This window comes from Melanotaenia boesemani, chromosome 16 (assembly GCF_017639745.1).
Source record: "Melanotaenia boesemani isolate fMelBoe1 chromosome 16, fMelBoe1.pri, whole genome shotgun sequence".
NCBI lineage: Eukaryota > Metazoa > Chordata > Actinopteri > Atheriniformes > Melanotaeniidae > Melanotaenia > Melanotaenia boesemani.
Genome location: NC_055697.1, coordinates 29,404,931 through 29,421,614, shown reverse-complemented (window position 1 = coordinate 29,421,614; position 16,684 = coordinate 29,404,931). Strand labels below are relative to the sequence as shown.

General features: G+C 38.3%; 2 long non-coding RNA genes across 2 annotated transcripts; both read right to left on the bottom strand.

The window, feature by feature from the left end:
* Positions 1 to 14,055: 14,055 nt before the first annotated feature.
* On the bottom strand, positions 14,056 to 14,571 carry LOC121656039. Its single transcript, XR_006013363.1, has 3 exons — positions 14,526 to 14,571; positions 14,360 to 14,424; positions 14,056 to 14,101 (listed from the first exon to the last, which is right to left on the bottom strand). It is a non-coding gene; the product is annotated as an uncharacterized LOC121656039 (long non-coding RNA).
* Positions 14,572 to 14,591: 20 nt separating this feature from the next.
* On the bottom strand, positions 14,592 to 15,767 carry LOC121656038. Its single transcript, XR_006013362.1, has 3 exons — positions 15,736 to 15,767; positions 15,147 to 15,188; positions 14,592 to 14,673 (listed from the first exon to the last, which is right to left on the bottom strand). It is a non-coding gene; the product is annotated as an uncharacterized LOC121656038 (long non-coding RNA).
* Positions 15,768 to 16,684: the final 917 nt, after the last annotated feature.

The following is a 16,684-nucleotide window of genomic DNA, read 5'->3' as shown; positions in this document are numbered from 1 at the left end:
TTAGTTTAAAGCTTGTGTCTTGTTAAACCACCAAATCCCTTTTTATGTTTCCCTTTATCGTTCAGTGCAGTTTTGATGACCAGTTATTTGTCCACTTTATGTGACGCCGTCTTATCAATAACTCTCCCTTGTTGCATCCCAAATGCTCCAGGCTTGCTTCTCCCTTCAGAGATTTAAAGACACATCAGTAAGTGACAACTGAAAGACTCCAAGAATGATTCAACTACATTGCAGAGCATTCAGTGTGAATAGGCGACGTCTCTGTAAAAAGAGCGAGTGTTAGATGGAAAATATTGCTACAAAGCTGTGGCAGGAGCTGGCGGGATCCTTGATTCTGGGCACATTTCCATTTTATTGGAGATGTGAAGATGAGGGAAAGGGACTCTGAGTGCAGGGATAGTGTCATTACCAGCTAGTTCACCTTGAGGTTATGCGTATTCCTCCATAAATCCTGAGCCTTCTCTCACCTTGGCCAGGTGCTGCAAACTGCTTCTTGTTCATCATTGAAATGTTCAGGGAAACCAGGTTTCAGAGGCTGGAGAGGCTGTCCAGTGAAATGCCTTGAGTTAATCTATACTACAACAGCTGCATTTGTTATTAGCATATTTACAGCTGTAAATATTTGTATCAGGTGTCTCAATGTTTGTTTACAAAAAGCAACCTGGGGTAAATCAGAGCCACGGTTCCAGTATTTTTAATTTTAACATTGCAGGCTGATGTTTTGGAGTTGGTGTACAGTGCACATATTGTTTCATTATTTTTATTAAAGGTTAACAGCAACCCTTGAAGCTTTTTGAATCTGATTTATTATTAATGATACTACCTCATCTCTTTTCAACACTGCTTAGAATAAATATTAACAAAACTGAGCTGCTGTTAACCATTATTTGTTATCAACTCAAAATAAATGCATAAATCTAATTAAATTTTCTTGAATTAGACTCTGTTTTGGCACTTAGGTATTCAGCAGACAACAATGGACCTCCAGTAAATGAACTAGGAGTACAACCTCTTAACCACTGCATTCTGGTTAATTGGGGCATGTACAAAAACCATAATTAGCTGCTGATTTTCCTTCCTTAATCATCTTGTAAATTTTTTTTCTGTCCTGATACTCGCTCTCTGTCTGCTTTTTGGTTGCCACAGACTCACGGTCGCTGTCTTCCTCAGTTTTTTCAGCACACTGTGTTTCCACATCTCATTCTTGTCTTTGTTTAATTAGAAATCTATTCATTTTTGGAGCAAATCATGAATAGTCAAGCTAGCATCAGATGCTGTTATAGCCAAAAGCTGCAGCTACGCAACTGAGTATTGTTGCTAAGTTGGTGACAGTGTCCATTCTTCAGCATTACAACATGCTCTTATAAGCTCAGAAGGTGCAGGAAAGTGTCATGATTCAGGTTTATGTTCCTTGGTTTACTGTTATGTTGTATTTGTTCTTGGTCTTGGTGTTTAGGGGCATGTTTAGTTCTGTGTTGCTTTTTGTTTTCTGCTCATTAGTTTACCTGGTCTGATTAGCTCATTAACCTCACCGGTGCCTTGTTAATCTTCAGCGGATTTAAGCCATTAGTTTTTAGTTCCTCCTTTGCCAGTCCATTGCTGACTGTTTGTTTGCTTCTGTTTGTTGTTACTGTTAGCTGTAGTTCATGCCATGTCAGAGTTTTGCCACCAGAATCTTTTTGTTTTGCAAGTTAAGTCTTACCTTATTAAAACTGTTCTTGAATCAGATCGCCTTCTGCCTCATCTGCCTGCACTTGGGTCTTCACATGCACGACCTCCTATGTCAGTTAGTGCAATCGGCACAGTGCTTCTAAACTTTTGCAGGCTGTAGCAGTCCCTTGCGTAGCAGCGTAACCTATCCTACCAGCTTGTGATTGGATAGCATAGTTGTTTGAAATACCTTTTCTTTTGTTTTGTCATATTTTTTTGGTCTTTTTCAGGGTTGGTACATGCCACACAACACATGCAACAAGTAACGCTACATTAGTCAACAGAACTTTTTTTCTGCACATAGAGATTTTTGTTTCAGACTAACCAAAGTTAAAGGAACATCAGCTTAGAAACGTTAAAGAAAATAAATAAATAAACCACCACTTCCACTCAGATGGAAAAGCACCAAAGATTCACTTTTTACACTTATATGAAGCATGTTTGTGCATTAAAATCTGCACATCCTCGAGGTGACTTTATATGGCTCTTTTAGTAGTGCTGGCATGTTCTTTCAGAGCTTTACCTGCTGTCATCACTTAATGTGTCGATAAAGAGGTTCTGTTTGTGTTGTATATTTTTGTGGGATAATTTTGGATGTGAAGAAAAAGAAAGATGATGTTGTAGTAATCCTAACTTAATTATGAATAATTACAATTAACAATGCACATGTAAGACTTTATATAACTGTTGGGAATGTTGATAATGATGCTGATTTTTTTTTTTTTTTGTGAAGTGTTCTACAGAAAGGGATGTGTGTTATGTATATTAAACAACTTTATTCCTCAATCCCAACGTGACTACTGTGTTTTATATCTATAATATGCCATAAGCACATGCATAAGACCTTATAATTAATTTGTCATCTTGAAGCTACAAGTTTATGATCATGTGTGGCGTGTGAATTATATCTGCGTTAATTTAAATGGTAAAGTCCTGCCTTTAAGCACAGATTCAAAATACTTAATGTTATTTTAAATTTGGCCAGAAGGTTGGGCACTGTCAGTCTGTTTAACACTAGAAGTCCCAGAGAGGGGTCAATGGACCTTTCTACCTTTACAACCCAGAGATGGGTCGATTGACCAGTAGGATTTTAGCTAAAATCCTGTCTTAAGCTGCGAACAGCTTCTTTTGTTTGTAGACGAGTCAATTACTGGCACACCCCAGGAGGGCGCATACTTAGGGGAGACACTGTAGACTCTTGAAACCGGACTGTCAACTTTTGCCCAAAGCTTGGCTTGAGACACTGCTTGGTCCCCTGAGTATGAGATTGGAGTAGACCTCAAACAGATTCAGAAAGGTTTTCCTGCATTCTAGTATATTTCAAATAATTAAAAATATATTTGATATGATATATGATATATACCTCCTCGACACATTTGTGTGCTTTTAGAAGAAAAAAAAAAGATAATCATTGTGGGCCTTCAATAAAAAAGCAAACAATTTAGAATGATATGACAAAATGATGAATTCATATTTTTTTTAAAAATCACTTTAAAAGGTCCAGCTCTCCTCTTTTCATACAAATGAAAAAATACAAATTTTTCAGAATTTTTGACCAATTTTTCAAACTTTCTAACCCAATGTTCATGTACCTTATGTCCAAAAAGCCCAAGCAATGAACAATTTTGAATATTTAAAATGAACATTTTTTGATTGTGGTGGTACAGGCAGGGTCTGTGAGTAAAATGTCCAGAAGCATTAGTGTCTAAGTCAAGAGGGCATAAATGTCAACATGACAAAGATATAAAAGAACAACTGTGAATTTTTTCCAATGCTTTTTATTTTTGTCATAAAAAAAAACAACAAAACAGTTAAAATAATGCAAGTAATGAAACAATTTCACAAATATTTACACAAGGCTACAGTGGCATGCCCTTGTGTGAATGGCTTTTCTGCTCTTTCAGCAGTCCGTCTGTGCTAAGTCCAAACATGCTTGGCACTTCCATGGTATCTCCATCCTGCATTTGCCACATGTGTATTTGTAGCAGTCAACACATCTTACAGTTGTGCAATTGTTCTTGCATCGATGGTTGACCTGACATTTTGCCCTTTTCCCAGGGCTAGGTGTGGGAGGTTGCTGCTGAAGCAGTTGCTCCTTATGTGCCTTCTTCTGACTCACATGAGAGTTGGCCAACTCTTTCGCGAGCTCAACCAGGAAGTCCACTCTTCTCTCCTGCACTCCGGTGCATTCCTTATGAAGAACATGAGCGTTCAGTGCCGCCATGTCGATCATGTTGTAGAACACGGCGACTGGCCATCTCCGTGTTCCTGCACGCATGCTGTACTCCCGCACCATCTGGTCCATCACATCCACACCACACTTTGTGGTGTTGTATTGTGTGACAGTGTTTGGCTTCCTTTTGGTGGTATTCTCAGTCTCAACTACATTGTGCATGCTGCTGAGAAGATAGACAGTCTTTTTCCGTTTCGGCGCATATACTGTGAGTGTTGCACCAGTGGTGAAAAACACTCGAGTGGTGAATTTAGTGTGGTCCTTCTGTCTAGTTGACTGAGGAATTTCCCGGCGAATCTTGTTGACTGTGCCAAGGATGGTGGTTTTCCGGCTAAGCAGTCGTTGCGCAAGGGACAGCGATGTAAAAAAATTGTCTGTTGTTACAGTTCTGCCCTTATCCATGAACGGCTCCATCAGCCTCATCACTACACTCTCAGAGAGTCTCTCTCCACTGGGACGACTGGGGTCCTTGCCAAGATATGGCAGGATATTGCAAATGTACTTTGATTTCAAGTCACAAGCCAGCCAAAACTTAATGCCAAATTTGTCCGGTTTTGTTGCAATGTACTGCAGAAAACTGCAGCGAGTCTTTGTCGGGAAAAGCTGTTGATCAATAGTGATGTGTCGACCAGGGTTATAAGATCTGATGCAGTTATTGACAAAAGATTCCCACAGATTAGAAATTGCAGCAAACTTATTTGTCTCCACTCGCTCACTGCGTGTGAACATGTTATCAAAGCGTAGGTGTTGCATGATGTTTTGGAAGCGGTTTCGGGCCATAGTAGCAATGATTCGTGGGTTTCCCAGCTCTGCTGACCAATTGTCACGTAGTGATGGAACTTTCTTCACCCCCCGCAAGATAATAATTGCAATAAATGCCATTAGTTCTGGGAGGTTCATGAACCAATCTGCCTGCTCCTTTTGCCGTGCATGCTGAATGGTCCATTCTTGAATGCTACGAAGCATTTCAAGTGTTATAAAACAGAAGAAGCTTTGAAGACGAGTCCGGATACTTCTTCTGGCCTTAGCAGTTGGCTCTCCATCTGTGCCGTATGGTTCTATTGGGGTGAAATTGAGACATGTCCCCAGCTGTTCTTCATGCCACACTGTGCCATCTTTAGCCATCTCTGTCCTCTCACTTCCCAACCGAGCCCTCTTTTCTGGCAGTGGAGCAGTCTCATCATCTGCAAGGTAAACAATTTCACAATTTCAGAGGACGAAAATAGGATGTTTTGGAAATAAGATTAAAAAAATCCTTTATTTGTACCAAAATGGAGAAATTCCAGTGTTGCAACTCACAGTACAGGACAAAGCAGAAAGAAAGAAATTTGTCATACCAAAAAGTTCAATAATAGTTTCAAATCTTACCTGAAGACTGCTCAGAGTCAGAGTCCGAATCCAGCTGAATTTGTATCTCTTCTCCATCTGAGTCACAAGGGTTTGTATCGCTGAGGATCAGGTCCAATGCCTGCTGAGTTGTAAGCCGCCTCTGCATTTTGCTTCCTTCTATTTGTTGGAGGTGAAGCTAGCTACTATTTATCCCCCTCAGCCCACCATCCCCCACTGCCACAGAATTTACCAGACGTTTCAAGGTAACAAGGAGGGGCTGGATGCAATGGGTGCATTCCTCAGGTAATGGCTGCATTTACAAATGAAGAGATGCTAATTTTTGCCAGCAGAGTCGTCAGTTTGGACTAAAGGTCTTTCGACCCTTCTCTGGGACTTTAGGGAGATATCAAAATTCCTGGGACTTCTAGGAACAGCACCAAGTAACAGATATGCAGTTTAAAGCCATGTATGTCATTTTGTTATAAAGCATTCTATTATCTGCTTAAATGGAAAAGCTGCCATTTATTTAAAAAAAAAAAAGAAAGAAAGAAACAAAATAAAAAAAATTAAAAGGGGGGGAGGGGGGTACTACCTCGAGATTTGACTATTTAGATGGATGATAAAATCAGAGGATTGTTTGGGGATTTCGGAGATTTTGAGGATTTTAGAGATTTTTAATGAGTGGCAAAGGGCTCAGGCTTTTGCAGCAAGTCTGTGACCCATTCATCCATTTTCTTTTCCAACAGCTTCTATAGACAAGTAGACAAGATGCAGGATACACAAGTGAGAACAGTAAATGGAAGCGTTCATCCAAAAGCACAACCGAACACTGAAAAAGAAAAGAGGACATAAAAACCTCAAACCACACCATTTTAAGAATGATCCAACCAATGGCTCACAGCAAGGTTCCAGGTTCAAATTTCCTCAGGGGTATTTCTATTGTGGAGTTCACCTGTCATCCATGTGCTTTCTTGTATTCTCTCAATTTACTCAACAAAACTGAGACAGCGTTTATATTGCTAATACCCAGGACAGAGAAATTATAGTTATATATTCTTGATTACTTTGGACTCATTCAGCATGTTGTCAGATATGAACTACAAATAAAATTATACTCTCAACGGTGTATAAATAGTGTGTTGAAACGAAGAAAATATGGCACGCTTCTCAGAAGTGGTACCTCGACATTCCAGGATCAGTCAGCCTCCATTGCTGCAAGGATAAAATTCTGAACCCATATCTTGTGTCATGAAAAGACTTTTTTTTTCTTATTCAGTTTTGGAGAAATTTACCCTCCTTTTCACCTCTGTGGCAGTTACTTTTGTATGATTTCAACCTATTTACTGGATTTGAATTGCTTTAAAATCAATAAAACACAGTGAAAGAATTGTATGTAATGTGCATATAATGTCAAAGGTTTTGACTGGTACTGAAGCACTTATTTCCCATCAGCTTGAGTACTATGACTTTTGTTTTGTGCTTCCTTCAAGTTTTACTATGAGACAAAGTTGTAATATACACAATGTATAATACTGTACAAAATAAAGTTTTCCATTTCTTCTACCCAAACGTTTCCCGTTTGCACTGCCCTGGAACTACCTGTATAGCACATGCTACACTGAAAGTAAGGCATCACACAAGAAATGGTAGAAATTTAGGAGGCAAGCCAACAGGTGTTGCAGGACAAGGTGCTTAACCAAATTAAAGAAGCCTATGAGGTTTTAGATACCTGATAGACTTCTGATAGAAAGAAAAAAAAAGTATAAAGAGCTTTAATAATGGGAATAATGTGCTCTGATGTACAGAACTGCAACAGCAACAAGGACAGGTGTGATCAGGTCGTACTACAGACAGTAGACTGCAGTGAGAAAAGTCACCATCTCACCATCATGTGGCTGCAGCATGTAGCACGGCAATTATCCAGTTGCCAGGTATTGATTTTAGAATAGTGGCCCTGGCTCTGCTACTCTCAGCTGAGAGATCCTGTCAATACAAATCGTATTGCTACATTGACAAAGTGAAAAAAAATAATTCCACTGCAAAAAAGTCAGGGTAGGAGGACTGATAGGGTTTGCATAAACTTTGTACAAGATCTGTTTGTACTGAAAACTGTGTTAAATAAAGGAGCAAGAAACAAAAAGTTTGAAACATCATTAATTTTTTGATGTTATAAGATGCTTTGTGAAGAAATATGTTTAAAGTCTCGGTTGTTCTTTTATTAATAGGGTATATTTTATAGAACAAGATATCAGTGAATGAATACATTTGTATTCATTTGGTACTGTTTGAACATCGGGATATAAAACAAACAGCTCTCAGAGTCATAAACTTTAATGTCAATAATGTTTTCAGTAATAGACTTTTTTTGCCTATGTTGAAATTGAAAGCTTAAAAAGAAAAAAAAATATTGAAAACTGGAAAAAAAAATCTCAGAAGTTCTAAAAAGAATCTGTCAACCAACATTCAATTTTTCAGAGAAAGATGGATGTAATAAAAATGATATTTTAACTGGAACTTATAAAGGTTGTCAGCTGTTGAGTACCCCGGTTCTGTTGGCATCACATTTATAATGAGATGGTCCAACTGGCATAGATAAATTTGGCCTATCCATGCCTTGCATTTCTGGCACCCCGTCTGGATGGTTTAATGATATGTTTGTCCTGTATAGACTTCCCTAAGTGCTATCTAGATTTTAAATCCAATTACTGCAATTTCTGGGAATTCCTGTTTCCTTCCTCTTCAATTGATTCTGCCATGAAATTTATTCTAGGAAAAGTTTTTCACATATAATGATAGCTGTCCAGCTTGGATGTGTCCCCCCTCACAGTGAAGGGATAACGGTGCACCTTATCACTGACATGGTGGTGACAATGGGAAAAAACGGTATGCAATATAGATTCTATTTTTTTCCATGGAGAAATCATACAAGTGCTGGCATTCATGTAGTTGCTACTTTGACACAGACCACCAAACTGGCCTTGGACAGTTAGGGGTAGAGAAGACAGAAAAGATGTGTCAGTGCTAGGGGAACTTGCTGAGGTAAAAATAAATCAATCAATTAATAATTAAAACATATCTTGATGACAGTAATAATGTCATATATTTAAACATGGAGAGTAGAGAGTCAAGAGAATTGTGTAAAGAGGTTCCCAGGGACTCATAGATGCCCCCCAGCAGGACAGGCCTGTAGCACTATAACTAAGGATGGTTAAGGGTCTCCCAAGCCAATCTTACTTATAACCTTAATCAAAAGTGAAGGTTTTAAGCCAGGGATGGATAACTCTGGTGTTTAGGGGCCACTGTCCTGGAGGTTTTAGATGTTTCCCTGTTGCAACATTCCCAGTCAAATTGAATGGATCACAATGCAGAACTTGACAACAAGCTGGACTGGATCCACTTGATTTGAAAAAGGGCTGCCTCACAACAAGAAGGTCACTGTTTTAAGTCTCCTCCAACAGTCCATAGACAGGTTAGGTTAACTGGTCATTCAATTCTTCCTAGGTTTGAGTGGTTGTTTGTCTCTGTGTTGGTCCTTTGTTGCCCCTCATATTGTATCTGCTGGGAAAGTCTCCAGCTCTCCCATGGTCATGGCCTAGAATAAGCAGTACAGGAAATGAAAGCGATGGTATAGGTGGTGTTAAAGTTGTGGATTTCAAGTTTCAATCCAAACACTGTTTGATGAGCCTAGTCATACTTGGTTATGGATGTGGATAAAAACTGAGGGCACTATAGATCTGCTTTTAATGGCTAATCTGCTGCTGAGTGCACATTCCAGTAGTTGGAATATAAAAGCAAGAAGTTTGGAATGTAAAGTATTGTCAGCATATAGAGTATGAAGTCCACAAATAATAAAGTATGTAGTCCTCTGTATAAAGTCTTAATTTATAGGCCTCATTGAAGTGTTGTGCACTTTCAAAGTTTATCACCCCTACAACCAGAATAGTGCAAGTCTTGCATCCACTTTCTTTTTGTTTCTTTTGGGGGATGGGGACTATTGCAAATCGAAAGTGATAATAATGGTAATGCGAACTTTGTAGGAAGCCACATCATGAACAGCAAAAAACTTTTCCTACCCTTCCAATATCTATTTCCTTTTTTCTTATGCCAGCAATCATGTCTCAGTTTTCCATTTTCAAACATATTCAATTCTCACCTCATGCATCTCAAATTGTGAATTGTGAGATAACAAGCTATGGTGTTTGTAAAGGTTGAATTATACTGTTGGACAGAATTTAAACTGACATGCAAATCCATTTGTATTTGTTTGTTGGGACTGAATATTTCAGCAGTGTATTTCTCCAAACATATGGTCAAGCTTGTTATCTGTCATCTCTGAACTTTAGTGAGGCATAACTCAAGATGACTGACAGATTGTGAGAGTGAGTAGTTTGAAACACTCAATGACAAAACAAAGAATTTCTAGTTGGTTTTCCTTGCAGAGATGCTTGACAAAGATGTGCAGCTTCTAGTCAGAGGACAACATAAAATGGTGGTTGGGTTGGGAGGGATGTGTCAGAAAGAACTACTGCACATACCAAATCATCACTGTTATGTTTTTGCAAGCCTGGGGGACTCTGAAACAGGCATATTATTTCTGCAGTCTAACTGACTGTAAATCTGTGTCCAACCCTCCTGGAAACCAAACCCAACAAGCTGATCTTTTTATGGGTCCCTATAAACATGAATAGGATAGAAACGGCATGATGCCGTATAGATTTGTGACAAAATGGCCAAAAGTGTTTTGTGTCAACTTTCTGGCATAGTTCAGGCTCACAAAAATTGTGAAATAGACTTGACTTACTCAAAAGATGCATACTATTATATGGTGATGACACTATTAATAAAAATCAATAAGCTTCTTTGTTGTGGTGTAAAGAAGAATTTTCCAACGTAAATGGAGGAACATTATCTTCTCTGAAAGTATAATGACCCAAAACAAAATCCAATTTATAAGATGTGACCGATGAATACAATAGTTATTAGTTTTGGAGGCTTTATTTTATCAGTTTCCTCATTTGTTTCTGTTTTTTAAGGCTGTTGACTAATGATTATGTGTTAGAGAAAATGCCAGATGTGACCTGGAAATGCAACAATACAACTTAAATTCAGCTCTTCTGTGACACAGTGAATCTTTATAGTTTATAATTAGTACATTTCTGAAAATAAATCACTATTTATGCACTTAAAATAGATTGATAAGCAGTTTTGCTACCTAAACTAGGGATGGGGGATACCAACATGGTTCCTGTCGATGTGATACCATTAGTGTATGGTACTTTTTAATCGACACTAAAACTAATATCAATACCTTTTGGTCCTTAAAGGAAAATCACCATTGTACAGTGTGCATTAATATCTTTATTGCAAGTGGCAGTATGGAATATAAATAAACTCAAGAACATCAGTACTTAAAAGAAATACATGTACCATTTGTGAGAGTAGCCGGGCTAGAGAAGGTTTAATATTTTTAAAACATAGATCCACACTTGATTTTTTACAAAGAAATTTAGATAAAAAAAATATTAATGCAAAATCTAAGCCTTATAATTGAGAGACCATGGAAATATAAAAACCACAAGAGTGCAATTAATTTGTAGTGTGAGGTGAAACAGTGCAGCCAGGCAGGTAAATTAGTGAGATTAGCAAATGATGCCAACACTGTTATCAAAATGTTAGCAGTCATATCATGAAGTTAAATGACATCAGAATATCTCAAAAGCAGACACAATCATTTAACGTTTAATGACTGAGGCTGTTTTTTTGTTTATTTGTTAGTTTTTTTGCACTTAATTACAAAGCAACACTAGTTAGCACGTTTATTAGAGATGCCATTGTGAGCAAGAACAACTATCTACAAACGGAATTATATCATTCAACCAAGTTCTACAACAACATATTAACAGAGCTCTCAGGTAGGGAAGCTAATTCCATTAGCTCCTGGAGCTCAGGGAAAATGTTGACCCATTCTGTGTTCTTTGTTCTTCAAAGGCTGGGGTTTATCCGACCTGCACTAACACAATAATTCGGTGATCTAATATGTATATATATATATATATATATGTGTATATATTAGTCTTTCTTTTATATTATCTGACTCAATCACGAGGAACAAACAAAACCCTTCATTATTGCAATGCTGTAATATTCGTCAGAAAATATTCTGTCACAGCTCACAATGTCTTTTCTTCTAAATTAGTCTGTGTATATAATGTGAAATGTAACACACATTTCCCCAAAATATATTTTCAATAATGATATATCATATTCTAATATTGTAGATAAGACAACCAGCTAGCTGCACTTTTAAAGCCAATGTACAGTATGGTTTGCCAAAAGGCCTGTTGGACATAAACTCCAGAGTTCTGAGAGTCCACCGGGTCCTGCTGCAATCAGTTTTGTGCCACCCAGATATTTATGCATATTTCAATCAGATATTGTTGCATGTTAAAAAGTCCATACAATGTAATGTCATGTCATGACTCCAAAGCTTTGTCACTTAACATCAAAGAGGTTTATTTTGTGCAATTTTATAATAATAAAACAAATAAAACCCATTCTCTTCATACACATGAAATGACCATAAAATATCTAAATACTTTATTTGTATATGTATGCAATGGATTGTTAAAAAGAACTGTCAAACCCACTGAGCGAAGTGACGTCCATACGACGTCTTTTTAAAGTCATTTTTGGACGTCCATTTTACGTCAACTGAAGGTGCAGACTGTTACTCCAGGCGACGTCTTTTCCCGACGTCTATTGAACGTCCATTTATGACGTCCAAAGTATGTCCATTTAAGAGCAATTTCGCGTCCAAATAGGGTCTTTGTGGACGTTTTTTATACGTCATTTTGCAGAGCCATTTTGACGTCATCTTCGGGGACGTCTTTTGGACGTCAAATTGGGACTTATTTTTGACATCGATCGATTTCTGTAGTCTCATCTCAGGTAGGCCATCATTTGCAATAAAGATGGGGAAAAAACGCTAGATTGGATTGATTTATCACCACTGTAGTCTCATGTCCAGAAGGTAGGAACCTGTTTACTTTACCAGTTTATTTTCCTGAAGCTTTATTTGACTCACCAGCAGATGGCCACTTGAATTGTATACCAAGACATACATTTCCATGTTTAATCTGCTGCCGAGCCAAATGAAGCTTCAGTAAAAATTAACTGGTAAAGTAAATAGGTTCCTACCTTCTGGACAAGTGACTAGTCATGATAAATCAATCCAATCTAACTGTTTTTCCCCATCTTTATTGCAAATGATTGCGGATCATTACAAAACATGACCACCAAATGAATACAACAATTCTCAATGCTCTTCATTTATATAAACATGTCAATGGACAAATGACAAATTCCATTAATTAAAAAACAAAAAAAACAAGAACATGTTAAAATATAGCTGACATCTATCGGACAAACGGTCCAAAAGTTATTGGCAAATGTACCTGCAAATTTGACCTGGTTGTGGCGCTAGAGGGTTGGGAACCTGAACTTTCTTGAGAAAAATCTTGACATTTTCCCGTGAACGGTTCTATGGGCTGCCATAGACTTCCAGAGGAGAAGAAAGAAAACCTACCTACGCAGCTTGGCCCCTATCAAAACAAAAACCTACGATTAACTTAAGGTCCCTTCGCTGCTTAGCCCTTAATAAAACAAAAAAACGAATCACTTTAGGTGCCTTCACAGGTTGTGAAGCCCCCTCCCCCACTCCTTTGCGGTGCATGCTTCAAATGGTCTGAAGCATACATCTTGATGAGCTCCACTGTGGCCGTAGTGTCAAATTGCATGACTCCATCTGTGCAAGCAGAAAAAGATAGATGATAGATGATAGAAGAAATATGCAAATGAAAACTGCGTTGATACACAAAGTCTGCATATCTGTAAGCAAAAATACAGCCTTGGAAGAAATTTACAGACCACTTGGAAATTCATTATTTTCTTAGTTTACTACTGATAGGCATGTGCTTGAGTAAAATGAGCCTTGTTTCATTTTTAAACTACTGACATTTCCTCCGAATTTCAATTAAAACGATTGTCATTTAGCAATTTTATTTGCACCACAAGAAAGGCAAGGAAAACGATAATGTTCCCCTAAACTCCAGGCCCAAACCCTGCTGAAAACCTCAGAAATGTGATCAAGAGGAAGAGGGATAGTCACGAGCCATCAACCAATTCTTGCACCAGGCCTCATCCAAAACAATGTGAAAAATTGATGGAAAGCATACAAAAACAGTAATTAAATAATAAATAAATAAATAAATAAATAAATAAATAAAAATTCCGGCCAATTCCACCAAATATGGATTTCTGAACATTACTATTATGTTTTTTTTTTTTAAGTGAACATCATTTTGTTTTCCTTGGCTTTTGTGATGTCTAAAAACATTGCCTCAGTTTTATTTTGACCATGTCATTATCTGTAAATAAAAGCTCTAAATGAATTGGAAATTCGGATGGAATGTAGTCAGTTGTTCAAAGAATGAAACAATGTTCATTCTACTCAATCAAGCACATGCCTTTAAGTAGTAACCAAACGGTCTTTTAATGTCCTCCAAGGCTGTATGTTGCTCATGGATCAACTAATAAAACAAAACAATCCGCCATTGTAGGCAGTTGGCATTATATTTGAAATGTTAACGGGGAGGAAATGTTTTGTCACAATTTTCAGAGATTAGCAGGACCAAAACCTTCTCTCTTCCAACATAAAATACAGGCTTACCTTGGATTGCTCTGAAAGTCTTGGTCAGTTCCAGGGGTTTTTTGGCCTTTTTCCGCCTTCCCTTCATGTTAAACTGACTCATGAGGGCATTGGTGAAGAGTCTAAAGAGGAATAAATTACATTTATAAATCAATTTGAACAATATACAATTCAAAACGTATATTTACATACACTGTATGTGAAAAAAACACGTTTCCCTCTCATTCCCTGACTTCAAATCGGACAAAACCTGTTCAGTTTGAAGTCATTTAGAATTTATGCAGTCATTTCCAAATGCCAACATTTCCAGATCAAACAAAAAAAGTTAAAACATTGAAAAGGCACATACTACCCAGATATTACTTTATGTTGAAACATACCCGTCAAGAACTTTGTGGACACAGTCCTTGGTGCTCTTCCCACCGATTTTTGCGATTTTCGCCACCTGTTGAACCAAGTACACAGCACAAATTGACTGACGCTCCCCAGAGGAATCCAGCAGTGCGCAAGTGCACTAAATCTGTATTTCCGACTTGTAAAACCTACCAGGGCATCAAAGGCGTCTTTATCACACAGCCGTTGCTCAACGTCCTGGAGCCAATCTTCTCGATATGGGCAGAAGAGGTAGTAGGCTGTGCCATTTTATACTGATTTTTAAGGTCAATCAGTAAACCCAACACCCGCTTCTGGTACACTGAAATACATGGGGTCTTGTCATTGATAAAACCAAAGTTTGACATTCAATAGAGCATTTTTGTGTGATTAAAAGCAAAAGTTTTTGCAGCAACTGATCTAGCACAACACAGCTTGCTGCAACGCTAAAAGATAAATCTCTGAAATGTAGGAATCAATCTGGAACTGTAGAGGATAAGAATCACAATTCATACATGAATATATTTTCCCCCTCCCTAGAAGTCACTCATAATAATTGAAAAGCAGTTTAGGGGAACATTATCGTTTACCTTGCCTTTCTTGTGGTGCAAATAAAATTGCTAAATGACAATCGTTTTAATTGAAATTCGGAGGAAATGTCAGTAGTTTAAAAATGAAACAAGGCTCATTTTACTCAAGCACATGCCTATCAGTAGTGAATAGAGGGAGAAGGTGGTAGTTTTGAAAGTGTCTCTAGCTCAGCGTCCTGTCCTTCATATTAGACAACACACTTACCATCCCAAGGCATTGGGAACGTCCATCTTCCACTCCCAGTCCCTGCATCTGCACCACAGAAAGTATGTTTGAGAAATCACCAAATGACAAAACTTAACATATTTGGGACACATTGGAGGAGAAATACTACATCTGTAATATTCTAACCAACAGGAATACAGATGCGCTCAAAATAATTACATTGCATTTATTATATTCCACTTAGCTGACGCTTTCATCCAAAGCAACTTAGTTATTACAGGGTATTGGTTACAACCTGGAGCAATGTGGAGTCTGTGGAGTCAATGTAGGTGCCTTGCTTAAGGGCACTTCAGTCATTACCTACTGGTTAGGGTGGGATTTAACCTGCAACCTTCTGATCCATAGACATTTTAAACATTCTTAATTTTCTGTGAATCAATTATGTTTTCCAACTTTTTTTGCTTTGAAATACATGCAGTGTCCCTAATGCATTAAAGCACAATTTATTTGAAGACTTTTTCCAATTATTCACCTTTTCAAAGACACTGCTATTATTTTGAGCATTACTGTACATCAATGCCACAGAGTGAGGCGTTTTGATAAAAATGGCTGTCTTTGAACAACTCACTCGGGCTTGGTGTGTGATGCGGGGGGCTAAGAAACTCCGGGAGCTGGTGGGTGTCCTGTTGCTGCCGAACCTTTGCCTGTCTCTTGAGGACTCCCTCTCACTGCCAAATCTGTGGCGATCACTGTGGCGATCACTGGGGCTGTCAGATGTATGGCTATACCGAATGTAGTCCCTGTTGCCAAGATAACTCCGGGAGCTAGTGGGTGTCCTGTTGCTGCCGAATCTTTGCCTGTCTCTTGAGGACTCCCTCTCACTGCCAGATCGGTGTTGATAATCGCTGTAGCCGCCGGATTGGTGGGGGTGTCTGGCGTCATCACTGCTGCTGCCAGACCTGCGGCGATATCTGGCGCCACTGCTGCTGCCTGGCTTTTGGCCATATCTAGCACCACCACTCTTGCTACCAGATCTGTTGCAACGGCTGGTTGTGTGTGTGCGCTGGGGCGTAGACGTGGACCTGGACCTGGGTTGGGACACACTGTTGCGCTGGTTGTGTGCAATGGTTTCACTTCTGGTCGAGTGTCGAGATCCTGAAAAACAGAGAATGTTCTTCACAAGGCCTAATTAAATAGCAAGGTGATTAGATGAACACTAAAGTTTAAAATGACAGTTCAGACATGGAAAATGATAGAAATGTAGACAAAAAGATGGGCACTAGTTCTAATAAATATTTACCCGGTGTTGTTTCCCTCGTTTCCCTTGATCCACTGGTATCAAACAAGTCTGAAACACATGATTGAGCCCATAACTACCGCCTTGTGTAAATACACTGCTCAAAAAAATAAATGGAACACTAAAACAATACGTCCTAAATGTCAATTAATGAAATGTTCCAGTTGAAAATCTTTATTAATCACATAGTATAAGGTGTTGAGAACAAAATATCTATGTAAATATCTATGTTGAGAACAAAAATTATCTATGTAAAATTAATTTATTAACCCCTGGGGGT